The sequence below is a fragment of the Neomonachus schauinslandi genome, chromosome 6, assembly GCF_002201575.2.
Source record: "Neomonachus schauinslandi chromosome 6, ASM220157v2, whole genome shotgun sequence".
Classification (NCBI taxonomy): domain Eukaryota; kingdom Metazoa; phylum Chordata; class Mammalia; order Carnivora; family Phocidae; genus Neomonachus; species Neomonachus schauinslandi.
The window spans coordinates 17,372,510-17,388,810 of NC_058408.1; the positions used below are offsets into that span (position 1 = coordinate 17,372,510).

Genomic DNA, 16,301 nt, shown 5'->3' on the forward strand with positions numbered 1-16,301 from the left:
AATAGTTCTCAATATTGCAGTAACCTGCAATGATTTTTGAAAAGAGAACCATGCCTAACCTGTCTCTTCAAGATAAAGATATTATTAAAAAAAAAATAATGGGTGATAAAGCATTTACCTAAAAAATCTGTGCTCTCAAGAGAACATTTTTAAAATGAGTTGAAATGTTTCAATATTATGTGATTTTCTTTCTAACAAGTATTAGCTGACATTTCACTAAGCTTACAGAACTTGTTGACGAACTCAGTAAATTGAAAAATTCCCAAATTAGGAATATCAGCAGTTATTTAACAAACTTATTATAAATATTGTAGCAACATTTTTTAAAAATTCAAGAACTAAAAGATATCAGGAGAAAAGGGAATTTATTGCCTTAAAATAAATATAATCAGGCTAATAAGTGCAGTCAATGATGCAGTTTTCAATGGTTTAACTAGTTTAAATCTAGTTTTTTTTGGATTTTTTTAGAGTCAGAGAGGTATTCTGTATGAGACTATAATAATGGATACATGACATTATGCATTTATTCAAACCCACAGAATTTTAGAGCAACAAAGAGTGACCCTTAAGGATGCAAATTAAAAAATAATAATAATTTAGGAGGTTGTGGATTTCAGGAAGAAAATAAAAATGTTACAAAACAATCCAACTGTATTACATATATGAAATGGTTTCATTGAAGGGGGTGGGGGAAATGTGCTAATTTAAGTAACTTTGGAAATAAACCTGAAAGAGTTGAGGGAAAAGGAACTGATGCAAACATTGTACTCTGCTTTATAAGATTATCTTGGAAGGAGACATCAGTTAACAACTAGAATGCAGATCCTACTGTACATTTATAATGTAAGTAAACGATTAAATAAATGGGTGGCAGATGATAGGAGTCACTCTTCTCCCTGTTGGCGTGAAAATTTACATGTAAGATAGGGGGAGGGAGAAAAATTCCAAATAATTTATGTAGAAACTCTACTCTCTAGGAAGTGGAGTGTGACTCCTTACTCTTTAAGTGTAAGTTAAAGCTGCACATAGTGACTTCTTTCCAAAGAGAATGGAAATGAAAAAAAAAAGAAAAAGAAAAGAAAACAGTATATTTCTAGTGGACAAATTTGACAAACACTCAGCCAGGTGATCACTACGACATCAAAAGTATTAAGTAAACCTGATACTATGAACTATTGATATGACGAAAATGAGACTTTATCTCTGTGGTCTTTCTCCCCAAAACACATAACCCCAGTCTAATGATGAGAGGAGAAAAAAAAGCCAAGGCAAATACCAATTGAGGAACATTCTACAGAATAGGTGACTAACACTCCTCAGAACTCTCATCAAGACAAGGGATGTCTGAGAAATATTTCCCAGCCAAGAGGAGCTTATGGAGACACAACTGCTAAATGTATGATGTTCTGTATCAGAACGTGGAATAGAAAGATTACAGTCGGTAAAAATAGACAATCTGGATACAGGATGAACTTCAGTTAATGAGACTATATCAACATTGGTTCATTAATTGTAACAAATGTACCATCCTAATTTAAAATATTAATAGAGGAAACTGGGTGTACAGCATATGGAAACATTCTTTACTGTCTTTGGAATTTTTCTAAATCTAAAATTTTGCTAAAAGTAAAATTTCATTTAAATACATCCATATGCAGGGCACCTGGGTGGCTCAGTAGGTTAAGCATCTGCCTTTGGTTCAGGTCATGATTCCGGGATCCTGGGATCGAGCTCAGTGTCTGGCTCCATGCTCAGTGGGGAGTCTGCTTCTCCCTCTCCCTCTGTCCACCTCCCTCTTGTGCTCTCTCTCACTATCTCCACTCTCTCCTCTCAAATAAATAAATAAGACCTTAAAAAAAAAGCTAAAAAAATTAAAAAAAAATCCATACACAACTAGATGAAAATAAAAATAGAAACAAAGTTCCATTTATCATGAGTTTATATTCTATTTTTGGAGACAGATTATAAACAGATATATGCCAGATATATATGCATATATATTCATGCAATGATAAATATTATGAGAAAATTAACAGAAATAAAAAAGAATAACAAGGGTGCTATTTCAGATAGTTTGGTTAAAACAGACCACTTCAAAGAGGTAAAATCTAAATGAAATGAGTTGAAAATACTATCTCAGATATAAAGTAGGAAAGGAGAATGTCACAGTGGGAATGATCAATCCTGTCAAATGCCACTGAGAAATTTAGAAAGGTGAAAATTTAGTACCAATGTTAGATTTTTGACACTTGGAAAAAACAGTCATGCCTGGCCTGCTGACCTTTGCATGGTTCCATAAGTGGGCCTTGGGCCTGAACATTTTTTAATGTGAAGATAAAAATCCTTCACAGCTTGTGTCAGGCATATTGCTTTGTTGGGAATCTCTTTCTGTGTTCTGGGTTTGATGTGTACATCTTTATTCTTCTTAAGGGTGTGTGTCCTAGGGCACCTGCCCAGCCTCAGTGCTATATATGTTCCCAGCAGAGAGGGAATGGGGTTCTTCACCTTCAGCACAACAGGTCACTGGGGACCAAGGCTTACTATTGAAGTTGAGCTTGATCTGTCTTCTCTATGCAAGTAAAACCTCGTTTCATCCAGTGCCTATGTGAGTCATGTCTTTTTGGTGACCTTGACATCTGCAAACCATACAACGAGTTGACATCTTAGAATGGCAGTTCCTACAGGTAGATATTGATATGCTCTTTGCTATTCTTCATACAGTGGGGCGCCTCTGCCGGAGGTGGAAGCTGGTGTCACGGCTCGACTGATGTAAGCTTGTGACTCTAAAAAGAATGGTTAAAGTAGATTATTGGGGACAATGACCCGGCTGGCAAAGGCTCGAGGCAGACCTGGAAGGGAAATGTGTGGAAAACAGTGATGGGATAAACTAAATCATGTAAGGCCTACTCAATGAGGGCTGTGTTTTTAACACATTAACGTCTTTTTATGTCATAAAGCATGCCTGTTTATAGTGTTGAATTGCAAGACACCAATGTGAGTATGTTGAAGCAGTGCTGTTAAGAATAAGAGTCTTTTTCTAAGTTTAATTGTAAGCCACCATAATTTTGTTTTTGTTTAAGAGTAATATTTATGACTTAATAATCCCAGGATGCAGAAAATGCATTTTGTGAGAAAAAAGTGGATGTTTGCTGACCTGCTGGCAAACTGTTGGATTGGTCAAAGAGAGGCATCATTAGACCAGAGTATGGTGATATGAGTTGGGACATAGAAATGTGAAGGGGACAGTAGCTCTTTGGAAACTAGAATGGCTGACAAACTGAAATGAAGAAGTCAGAAAAATAAATAATGATCCTTTTTGGCCAGGCCAGTGTAAGATGACTCTTTTAGCACTCTGAAGTGTTATGAGTTATAGAGGGGAAACTCTTGCTCCACTTTAGGCATGTTTACAGTAAGATTCCTTGGTAGCATCTAAATGAAGGAGAGTAGGCAGCTGAATGTATGGTTCTGGAATTCAGAAAAGAGGTCTCGACAGAGAGGTAGGTTTTTGAATGTTCGACATACCAGTTGTTATCGATACACAGGGAAATGAGCTTGTCTCCTAAAGGCAGCACAGTGGGAAGAGAAGATAGCTTGATATAGGGACACCGTAACTGAGCCTTGGAAGAACAAGTGAGGTATTTTGGAGGAAGGCCACAAAGAATAGGATTCAAGTAGAGAGAATATGAAAAAAAGTGAGTGAGAGGACAATCATGAAAAGTATTTTTCAAAGATCAAAAATAGTGCCAAAAAACTGTTCCTGTGACTTAAAAAGATAGAGGTCATTAATGTCTTTGGGAGAACTTGGGAGTGTGCCAAGATGAGAGTTTAGTCTGTGTGTGTGCCTATCTATCAATCTATTATCTATCTATCTATCATCTATCTATCTATCTATCTATCATCTCTACTCTATCTTAATCTATCACCTTTATGCTTGGGTTATAGTTGCAAATGCATGTTAGATTGACCTTCTCAGGGATCCAAATTATTAGCTTGCTAGAATCACCTACCTGTCTATTCTTATCTTCCCTGCACAGTTGGATTAAAATCCATTTAAGAGTGATCACCGTATCTTTACAGTGTTGGTATCTGCCTTCCTCCCCACAACAATTTACATGTAATTGGTGTTCAGAGCTCTGGCCTAGTTTTGTTACTGTGTACAGAAAGATTTAAAAACAGTACAGTGTGAAGCCATAATATCCTTATTAATAGTTTTATTATACTCACTGGATTTAATTATTTTTATATCATTTATATTAACCAGATTATCTTCAGAACACTCTAGGTATTCATATATATGTCCAGACAACCTATGCACTGGAAAATAAAATGAAACAGTTCATGCAAAACATACTGCAAATGCAAAATCCTTTAGATTATCAATAAGAAAATCAGTGAGCATTCTTTAATTTTTATTCCTTTTTATTTAGTATATTTATTGAATGTTTGCTATGTACTTTTAATGTTAACTTAGAGTTAATTTTGTTTTAAATGGATTATTTAATTATATTTTCATGCAAAACATATGATGTAGCTACTATTATTGCCACCACTTGACAGAAAAGAGAAGAAAGTAGAATAAGATTAAACCAGATGACAGTTACCCAATCACCCTTGTTGTCTCCTCCACACAAATTATGTTTTTTAAATTGCCATTCTTCTGGCCATTCATTTCTGGTTCTTATATTGCAGTGCTTATTTTTTGAACAATTGAACATTTGGCTTTCTACATATAGGCAGATAATTTGCAAAAATAGCATGTTAATTGTCAGAGTGTATCTACAGCTAAGTGTGTTCAAACAAAGATTTTATAAGGTTTGCTAATAACATAATTATAAATGTTTGTGTATTATTTAAACAATCTTCTACATGATATATGGATTTAATATTTTATACATTCCCCCTCATTGTTTAAAAATCATAAAAACATGCTATAAACCTGAAATGGTCAATTTATCTCAGTTCTATTTCTTTTATATTCAATCGCAGAAAAAGAGTCCTAAGCCATCTGGCTACTCAAAGAAAGTGAAAACTTGCATTCTATTTTGTGTTCTCTTTTGATAGCAAGCTTCGTTTTTTGGTTTACGGAGCATATTGCAGAATTTCAAGCAATGGATAATTGCAAATTACTAGCAGCAGGTGCACAGACTATTTACTTACTAGTTTTATAATATAAAAAATACATTAAGAAAATGGCTAATTTATTACCATTCACTATTCTCTCATATGAGTTCTTAGCATGACATTTTATGAGAGATAAAAGTTTCATTTTTAACCTGTCATTTATTTAACAAGCCAAAATATCCCTGATGATTTCCAAGAATAAAGGAGATGACATATATGTATAGTGTTGTGCCTGGCATAGAGTAAAACCTCTAAGGAATGGAAGCTGCTATATTTATGCTTATGGTTCAAATTAACAAACTATACCTGTTAAATACTAAACACACATACTATAATATACTTTAAACACTTACCTTTTTATTGGTTTCATCTCTTCCTGCCATCACCAAAGTCATCAGGAAAAAGTTCACATCCTTTAAAATATATGCATGTCAACTTGAAAAGAGAACAAATACCAAAATGCAGGAGTGTTGTTTAGAATAGTAAACAACAGAGTAAAGCAAATTCTCAATGTTTTTTCGCCCAATAATCAAAGTGAAAGATGTATTCTAATGGGTTCAAGGATCTGAGCAAATTGGAGCACAAATCTGATTTGTGGGTGTGGGTGTCAGGGTTTCCCATCCCACCAAAAAGCACCTTTTTGACAGAAGCAGTGTGTCTCGGAATTCCACTCAGTTTTGACACTATCTACACAAAGATAACATCAGATTCCACAAGTAAAAAATCAGTGCGACCAAACTGTCCCCCACCCCAACACGCTTCAGAAGCCAGTTCCAAGCCCAGGTTATTACCTTGATTCTGACTGACTAGCTATAAATCAAAGGTTCCCACAAACCCCTCCCTTAATTCCATTAGTTTGCTAGAACAGCTCACAGAGCTCAGAGAAACATTTTACTTACTAGATCACTGGATATAAGTCCTTTTAGAGGTTATAATTCAGGAACAGCTAAATGGAAGAGAGGCATAGGACAATGTATGAGAAAAAGGCATGGAGAGCCACACCCTGTCCATTCTCCCCATATCTACATGTGTTCATCAATGTTGAAGCTCTCTTAACCCAGTCCTTTTGGGTTTTTATGGAGGCTTCATTACAGAGGCATGATGGAATAAATCATTGGCCATTGGCCATTGGCAACTGATTCAACTTCTGGAACTTCTCTCTTCACAGGAGGTGGAGGGTGGGGATGAGACTGAGTGTTACAACCTTCTAATCTCGTAAGGTTGGTCTAATCACGCCAGGTTGGCTTTCTTGGCAAACAGCTCATCTTTTAAGTGGTTCCAACATAACAAAACAAACCTTATTAACCTAACAAAAGAGACCCCCTTAGCTCTAATCACTTAGGAAATTCCAAGGGTTTTAAGAGCTCAGTACCAGAAAGGAAACAAAGACCAAATATATACTTCTTATTATAAATTGCAATATCATATAGTCTATCCAGATTAGTTGCATTTGCTAGTTTCCATCTACAAATTCATCTTTTTCTTCCAGTTTTATCACCATCATTTTGCACATTCCATCCCTAGTACTTAGATATCTTATAATTGGAAGTTTGTACTTTTTTTTTTTTTGCTCCAACTCAATAAAGCATATCAAAATAGAAGTAAGAAAATTATATTAGAGAGATAACCCAGATATTCGCTCCAATTTATTTTAACGTATCATCAAGTCTTTTATTCGAAGTCAATATTTTACTGCATTTCTTCTAATTTTGTAGCAAAATAAAACATAACATCAGTGCATTAACTTGTATAAATAATTTTTTTAAGTATATAAATAATTTAAAGATCAGGGATGAAATTAACACTTTTCTCATAAAAGATAACCCAAAACCTCCTTGATCCAAAAATCGCACCTCCTATTCTGTTAGGTTTATGTCATGCAGCACCACTTCAGTGATTTAATTTACTATATTTTCAAAATCATTATTGGTACTAAGTATAATAAGAACCTATCCTGTTCTTCTTCATCAGATACTTCACTATCTCTTACCTTTTTTTCTTTCTAATATATTTGAGAATTACTTTTTGTCTAGTTCCACAAAAGCATGTTGAGGCTTTAATGAAAATTACATTGAGCCTATAAATTAATTACTACTAATACCATAGGCCATTTTCATTGGACATTGTAATTATTTTAACAGACTTGTAACTAATCCATTGTGTGTGTTTCCTTTCTCCAATGGCTTCTCTTCTGATTCTGGAAAATAAAAAAAGAAATCTTTATGATGGTTTAGACTATCAAGTGGGTATCCAGGTCTGATTTTTTCCTGCTATTCCCTCTCTTGCTTACTCTGTTCCAGCCAAAATAGTCTCCCTTGATGTTTAAATATGTCTCAATTCAGGAATGTTTACACCTCAGTATTTCTCTGCTTGCATTTTCTTACATACTGTAGTGACACTGAGGTTGTGTCCAATAATTGTAGTTAATAGTTCACCCATCTCTAACAGTATCTTTTCTACTATTCAGTTTTGGTTTCCCCCACATAACATTAATATCTAATAAAATATGTATTTTACTTATTAATATACTTATTATCTGTCTTCACTAGAATGAAAATTATATGAGGGTAGCATTGTCTCTTTTATTCACCCATGCTTATCACTGTATCCAACAGGTAGTAGGCACTCCAGAAGTGGTTCTTAAATGAATGTGCACATGAAAGAATGAGAGTGAAAGCATGTCTGAATGAATGGATAGTGTCAGATTAAAAAAAAAGGTAACTATTATGTAATGTGCCAGCAAAATGTTTTGATTAAAATAAGATTTAATATAAATTCCTTTGCATAAGATTATTATATGTGATCTATAAAAGTGCTTTTGAAAGATAAAAAATATTTTGAAATAAGTCAATTGTTGATTAATTTATCTGTAATATAGCAAATTTCAATGGACTATAAAAATTATATTTTCATCAGGAGGCAATAATATTTAAATAGCATATATTTAATACACAATTATACATTAAACCTAGAACATTAGCCTATTTTTCAACATTAATGTAGGTCTAAGTTTCCATGACCAATAGACAAAACTAACTTCCTCTCTCTCTGTCATCACTAGCTGAAGTTAGTCCTGTTCTCAGGAGTTCTATGAAGAGGGCCTCTTGGGGAGAAACTGAGGTCTCCTCCTAAAATCCCAAGAGAAATAAGGAATCCAGGCCTTCAGCTAACAGCCATGTGAGGGAGTGAATGGTGATACTCTAATCCCAGTGAAGTCTTTGGATGACTTACTAAAAATTTTGCACCGAAACCAACCAGCTAAACTACTCCACTTAAAAACTACATAAGATAATAAAATTTTTAAGCCACTAAACTTCAGTAATTTGCTATACAACAATGGATGATTAATAGACTCTGTTATAGATAGAAGCAGTAGTATGCCTTTCTATATCAGGCTAAAGTTGAAAATAAAATCTTTCCAGGATTGCGTATAATTGAAATAAATAAAAAATCACTTACATAAACTTATTTTTAGTTTTTTTTTAATAAGTGAAAAACAGTTATACTTATTTTGTCCCTATTTCTGTTTTACATGAAACATATTTATCAGTGGAATAAAATACTTTCTCAGATGATTTTTGTAATGCTCTTCAGGGACCTGGATGGACAGATGACAAAATTAAGTCATAAAAATGCAGGTGATCTTCCCTATTTGTGGATTATGTATTTGTGAATTCACTTACTTGCTAAAGTTTATTATTAACCCCTAAATCAAAGCTTGTGGTATTTTTGTGGTCATTCAAGGACATGTTCAGAGTGGTGAACTAAGGAGAACTAAGGAGGAGAAGAAAAGGACAGAAATGAGATGGTTCAACTCAAGTTTGAGATTCTAAAACATTTCAAGATGATAAAGTTATAAGTATGACAAGTAAGAGTGCCTGGGTGGCTCAGTCATTAAGCGTCTGCCTTCAGCTCAGGTCATGGTCCCAGGGTCCTGGGATAGAGCCCCGCATCGGGCTCCCTGCTCAGCAGGAATCCTGCTTCTCCCTCTCCCACTTCCCCTGCTTGTGCTCCCTCTCTCGTTTCTCTCTCTGTCAAATAAATAAATAAAATCTTTAAAAAAAAAAAGTATGACAAGTAAGTTTGGATTTTGAGTCTCCTAATTGTCTTGTGAATTCCTGGATCTGTCACTTCTTTTGCAGTGAACTCAGTGTTCTGAATAGTAAGGTGGGGTTATATCTAGAGGACGGATTGCTGAGAGTATTCAATTAGGCTTATGCATGTACAGTGGTTGGCATAATTCCTGGCACATAGTTCAGTGAGTCAGTGTTGTTATTTTAGCTGTTAATATTATTATTATAATCTTCACTAAATTTATGATATCTATAAGGATGAGTTATTCCAAATGACAACTAGAACAGCCAAGGATACTCCTCAGTATTTTAAAGCAGATAAACAAAAACACAACACAATTAGTTTTCAGGCCCCTCTTCAAGGAAAATTTATGTGACTCCTGTTTATCAGAACATTCCAAAGTGTATGTTTATATTAAAAAAAATAGAGTAAAATTATTTGGGAGAAAACTAAGGTTTTTATACTTTTATTTAAATAGGTACCTCACAAATAAACATTTCTACGACAACCAAACCCTTGAATTTTTCATATTGCAAAATTTTTCGTATTTCACTACATGTTTCTCATATAATGAACTGATTGTGCTGCAGTTATATTTTCTATTATGGATATTACCAGCATCAAATTATTTTATTTTATTTTATTTTTTTAAAGATTTTATTTATTTATGTATTAGAGAGCGAGCGAGAGAGAAACAGCATGAGAAGGGAGAAGGTCAGAGGGAGAAGCAGGCTCGCCACTGAGCTGGGAGCCCGATGTGGGACTCGATCCCAGGACTCCAGGATCATGACCTGAGCAGAAGGCAGTCGCTTAACCGACTGAGCCACCCAGGCGCCCCAGCATCAAATTATTTTAACAAAATAAAGAAAAAAAGGGAAACTATGTGGAATTATGACTCATGGGATCCCAGATTTAAAAGAAAAAAAAAACTTAGAAATTTAACTGAGAAATGAAAATCAGAGTAAGCTGGCATTTTTTCAAACTAACCCCATTCTTAATGCTAAAGCATCTTCATCTTCCATAGTACATTCAGAGTTTCATAAAAAAAGCATTTCAATTTAATTTAAATTGGCTGAAACAATCACAGCTTTTTCTCTCCTAAATGACTTGCTTTTGCAATGGATATAAAATCTATTAGCTTTTTTTTTTTTTCACTAAAAGTAGGTATGAGGTATGAGGATTTTGTCTCTTGAGATACACTCCGATTATTAATAAAGAGGTTGTGAAAATTGAACACGACTTTCAGCCAACACAGTAACACAGACTTTGTTAAGTGACAAGTGACATTAAGAGCCCTTGAGAGGCAGATTTCTGTCAGAGGAAGGAGATTCATGTTAGTGTAAAGGGAATAAAATATTACCATTATAGAGAAGTTTAATTTCATTTCTTACCTGAGGATTAGAGTAAACTAAAGAGAACTTGTTGTTCAAGAGATTGTTATGACATCTGACTTTGTTAAACTCCTGTCTGACTGGTTGGTCATAAAGAACGCCATGATCCTTTTCCATTTTCTTCAAATTCTCAAGTTTCTTATTCAGTTTCTGACTCTAGTCTATGCCTTGTAATGATGACATAAATATTTCCACAATGATTATCTATTTCCTTTCATTTATGGTGCTGCAAAATTCTTAAAATCCACAATAATTTGATGGCACATTCAGGTGTCACGTCTCGGATCTTGGAATTGCTCAAAACAGCTGTGTCTCTCAAATCTCTGGTTTAATCATCAACTTCTGTCATTCAGTCTTTCTTATAACAGCTCCTTTTCTCTCTTCTCAAATGCCTGGTGTTTCTGTTCTTGACACCAGTTTCTGTGATTATATAATCTCCAACTAAATTAAGGTAACAGTAATTTTATAATGCATTGCTTCTGGAATTCTTTAATCCACCACAAATTCCCTGATATTTTTGCATCAGTAATTTTTAACAATCAGTATTCTGTATTGTTGGTTTTGAGTTTTAGGAGAAAGTAGAGAACTTGGTTAGTGGAACCTACTATAATTTGACTTTTTAAAATTCTTTGAGCCCTTTCTTTTATTCAGAAATAGTTAAATAAAGTCATTCCTTATGTCTTAGGTACAGTGTCTGTTCTTTCTCTCAAAGTGATTCAATTCTCACTTCTGTGAAAATGGTCTAAAATTGATAGCTCTAATTTTAATTTTCTAATGAATTCCCTGTGTACTGTTTCTTTCTCTCTCTCTGTCTCTCTTCTCTCTAGATAGATAAATAGATAGATAGATAGATAGATAGATAGCCTGCTAATTGATTCATTAAATCCAAAAATTAAAAAACAAAACAAAATATCTACTCCTTTCTATAACCAGTTTTTACTACACACAAACCAGTATATTTTCTATATAACGTTTAGACAAAATAATCCATTGGTCCATCCATTTATTTGTTCATTTATGCCATTATTTCCTTATTCAAAAATAGCCACCCACAAGCCAGGCACTGCCCTTGATGATATGACAGAAAAATGAATAAGGTATATTACCTGTATTAAAAGACTTAATAGTCTAGAATAGAAGATCTAGAGATAGGTATTTAAAAAGCATCATAGCAAGTTTAGTAATAACGCCCCACCCAAGAATGTTGCATAATAGGAATAGAACACAGAATACAATTTATAGAATAGGGAATACAAAGTGAAAGTAAATAAAAGAACACAATCAGAGGTGTGGATGTAGATAATATTTGTAGAATCTATTTGTGGAGAATTGGCTACATGTAATTTAAGTGATCAATTACCCCAAATAGACTCAAAATGTTATTTATTTTTTCTTTCTTTCTTTCTTTTTTTTATTTTTTTTGCTGTCATCTCTTTCATATGGTTTGAGTCTTCTTGTACGTTCCTCTAGCACTTAGTATACAACTCTGTATCACATCTCACTGCAATTATAGATTTATTGTACATAGTCATTGACTTCCATGAAACAGGTTACTGATGTTAATAACATCATATTTGTCTTTATATCTCAGCATATAATTCAATGATTTGAACATATATGACATTGTGTAAATGTTTGCTGAATGGAACCACTAATCATCCAAGTTTCAATATCCTAAAGAACATGGCTTCTAAGGTCAAGGTCACAACACAAATGGTTGGATGTTAGACTCAGTTTATTTCTAACACCATATACTTGAGCAATTATTTGAGCCCTCTTCCTCAGTTTCTTTACCTATAGACTGGAAAATGCCCTTTTTCAAGGATTATTGTGAAGATTAATTGATTTGAGCATTAACAGACCCTAACAATAGTCAGTGCTATATAAGATAGCTATTTTGTTATACACTTTCTTTGCCATTTTAAATAACTTCTACTCTTGTTCACACACACACAACACAATCCTTTTTCCCTTACAATAACTTTCAACTGGATTTTGTACCAGCACCTACCTCTTCTAATGTATTATTCACACTACTGTAAGAATTCATGACCTAAAACCAGATATAACCACCTAATTTTCATCATGTGAATTTATATTGACTACAATTCCATCCCTTTCAATCTAGTACTCAAGCATCTCAATAAAGTATAACAAACTGTTTTTCCAAATTATTATTCTTTAACAAGTTTTATTGAATTTTAATTCACAGACCGTATGATTCACACACTTGAACTGTACAGTTCGATGTGATTTTTAGTATATTCGTAAACAAGTACAGCCATCAACACAGTCAATTTTAGAACATTTTCAACACCTCAAAAAATAATCCTGCATCCTTTAGGTATCTCTTCCCCATTATTCCTCGGTCCCTTCCCACCTAGCCATAAGCAAACACTAATCTACTTTCTAACCCCTATTCTTTCATATGAATGGAATCATATAGTATGTGGTCTTTTATGACGGAGACTGACTTCTATCAGCAAATGTTTTCAAGATTCATCCGTTTTGTGGCATGTTTCAGTGCTTTGTTACTTTTTATGGCTGAATAGATTTCTATTGTAAAGCACATTTTGTTTATCCATTTATCCTTTGATTGACATTTTGGTTGTTTCTACCTTTTGGCTACTATGAGTAATGCTGCTATAAACATTTATGTACAAGCTTCTGTATGGGAATATATTGTTACTTCTCTTGGAGAAATATCTAACAGTGGAATTGCTGGGTCATATGATAACTCTAAGTCTAAAAGTTTGAGGAACTGACAGACTGGTTCCCAAAGCTGCTACATCATTTTGCATTTCAACCATATATATGGGTTCTGATTTCTCTCATTCCTTGCCAACATTTGTTGTTATCTGTTTTTTTATTCTAGTCATCCTACTAGATTTGAAATGGTATCTCACTGTGGTTTTGATTTACATTTCCCTGATGACTAATGATGTTGAACATCTTTTCATGTACACACTGGCCATTTGTATGTCTATCATCATCTTTAGAGAAATGTCTATTCAGAACCTTTGTCCATTTTTATTTGGATAATTTTTTCTTTATTACTGAGTTAAAAAGTTTTTTTTATATATTCTAGATACTAGTCTCTTACAGGATATATGATTAGCATATGTTTTCTCCACTTGTGTGGGTGGTCTTTTCACTTTCATTATGGTCCTTTGAAGCACAAACCAAACAAACCAAAAGGTTAAAAACAATTTGAATCAAGTCCAATCTATTATTTTCACAGCCAGGTAAATTTACGTTAAAATAGAAAATTAATACAATAAGCTTTAAAACAATTAAAATTTAAACAAAAAGAAAAAAAGCCTTTTGATCCCAGGGAATCCAAATGGGATAAATTTACAGAAGCATTTGAAATTCTCATAAAGAACAATTAAAAACAACAGCAATGTCCTTCTTATCTCTGATAGATAGGTGTGTTCCACTTGCACTCCAGGTATCTGCTCATGTCATAAGGGTGCAGCCGACAGCCCAACCCAGGACATTCCCACACAGAGAACTACCATATGAAAAGGGTGACCACCAACAGTCAACACCTCTGTGATCCAGACAGATGTTTAAATGTTGTGAAGGGGAAGTGCAAACAGTTCTTTCCAGATGCAGCATAAAGGTAAATAAGAAGATCTATGAGAAATATTCAAGAGATTCTGGGAACGCTAAAGATGTAATGTCTAAGGAAATTACACCAAAGCTTCCAGAAGTACTAAATCCAAACTTTGTTCAGCTGGCAGCCAACTTCAGAGTGGCTCCCCTAAAGTGCTAGAGCATTTATCTGTATGGGGTTTCCACTTGGGATTTTCCTCATAAAACTTCTCAAATATGCTCACTCTCCTTTTATCCACAGGTTAAAGTCATCTTTGGTAAAGGTAAACAGGAAACACTACATTATCCCTAAAACACACCAGACAATATGATGTTGGCATGGTGAGGGTAAAAGCCAAGACATAGTCAAGGAATGGACTACAAGTTTGTAGGTAAATGTCTTCTAAGGTAGATGTAAAACTGACTTTATCTTTTAACTCACAAAGCTGAGGAAGGCAAAAACATATTCCATCAGTTGACAAAGCTGATGATTAACCAAGAAAACCAACATTTTGGGGGAAAGATTTTATTTATTTATTTGAGAGAGAGAGCAAGCATGAGAGGGGGTGAGAGGGAGAAGCAAACTCCCCACTGAGCAGGTAGCCCGACATTGGGCTCCAATCCCAGGACCCTGAGATCATGATCCAAGCTGAAGGCAGACACTTAACCTACTGAGCCACCCAGGTGCCCCTAGAATGCCAACTTTTATACTTTATATGCAGGAGCAAATAAACAGTACGCCAAGTACAGACAGAGTAGAGTAAGTATGACATAGCCTACTATCATATTCCTTGGCTTTCCTTTCAGATTTACCATAAGTGCTAAACTGAAATTCAGGTCTTGGGTCTCTCCAAGGAACAGTCATTTGCTTTCTCTAGTTCAGTTGCTAATCCAATGCCTGCTGGAATAAGGACTAGCAAATTCATCTTTTCCCGAAGGACAAGTAATATAGCCACTGTGCAGCAGAGCCAAATCACTGCTTTGGTGGATATTCCAATCATGCTCTTGTTTTTTCCTTCAGGAACTGATGTCATTTTTTAAATGCCAGGAAATCAAAAAGAAGATGAAATGCGGTAATGAAGAAGGTTGAAGTTGGTGTCTGTAAAAATTCCTTTCACCTCTTCAGCAACTGTCTTTGAAAACCCAAACTACTACAAGGAGAACATGGAATCTTGTTCATGAATCCAGAAGGATATTCTCCCCAGTGAGATCTTTTTGTAGGACACTGTGAGAGGTAGCCCAGTAGTAGAATTATTTATGAATTTATGATCATCAAATCCTTCACTTAATTGCTCAGCTGAACTATGAACAGAATAGGGAAGTAACATACATTTTTTTTTCTAACTTGATCATCTTAACTATCCATACACATGAGCAAGAAGAGAGGACTCATCAAAAACAATGCCATCTGCCACCATATTTAGTTATTCTTGGTCTCCAGTGAAAAAATGGACTCATTCAAGGCATTTGTCCCCATCTTTTCAGCTTCCATTTGTGACGTAACAGATTCCCCTGCAAGAAGTTTGATTTCTTTGGGTTTTGTGACTATGTAGGAGATCAGAAGATTTATAAAGTGCACTTGTTTCCCATTACACCAAGGTAAATTTCCAGCATGATGGAGAAAAATGTAGGTATATAGCCTCCCACTGTTTCTTGTTTTCCTTGGTTTGGAAACATTAACTGTCCTATTACATTTGGACTCCACATCAAAATCTTCATTTCAATACCAAACAGACATTGTTCGCAGCACCAAGGGTGGACCCCGTGGTGGTATATACACTCAGCTGAAATTCAGGCTTCCTGGTCAGGTAGAGTTAAGATACAGTTCTGTTGCTGGCATATGGGACGCTGTAGACACGGCGTCTAGACGTGTAGACACGTTCCATAAGGAACACACTGCTGAACCATGAAGGAGCTGCAGTCACTTCACAAGGTGCCTGTTCTACCCTCCTCACTCACATATACACTGTGACTGCCACAGGAGAACCAGGAGCTTGGGTGCTGCTGTTGACCTCTCTGAGCCCTGAATGTTCCCACTTGCCTTGGGTTTCACCTAAGTGCTGCAGGTCTGCTTCTGGAAATCCAAATTATCTATTTTATCTTTTGTTGCTGAACTTT

At 34.8% G+C, this 16,301-nt stretch overlaps 1 pseudogene; it reads right to left on the minus strand.

Moving 5' to 3' along the window:
- Positions 1–14,338: 14,338 nt before the first annotated feature.
- On the minus strand, positions 14,339–15,997 carry LOC110588154 (annotated as a pseudogene).
- Between the last annotated feature and the right edge of the window lie 304 nt (positions 15,998–16,301).